The following is a 201-nucleotide window of genomic DNA, read 5'->3' on the forward strand; positions in this document are numbered from 1 at the left end:
CAAAGGGGGAAAAGTAGTGTTTAGGTTGTGTGAAAATGAAGGAGTGAAGATGGGTTGATATAGGAGTGAAGAGAGGGGTAGGGTTCGGTTATGAGAGGGTGGGTTTGGGAGGGAAAGTGTTTTGAATTTGAATGGTGAGGTAGGTGGGGTTTTATGAAGGATGGATGTGAGTGGTAAAGAGAAAGATGGGATTTGATAGGT

The sequence above is a fragment of the Arachis duranensis genome, chromosome 5 (genome assembly GCF_000817695.3).
Source record: "Arachis duranensis cultivar V14167 chromosome 5, aradu.V14167.gnm2.J7QH, whole genome shotgun sequence".
Lineage (NCBI taxonomy): Eukaryota > Viridiplantae > Streptophyta > Magnoliopsida > Fabales > Fabaceae > Arachis > Arachis duranensis.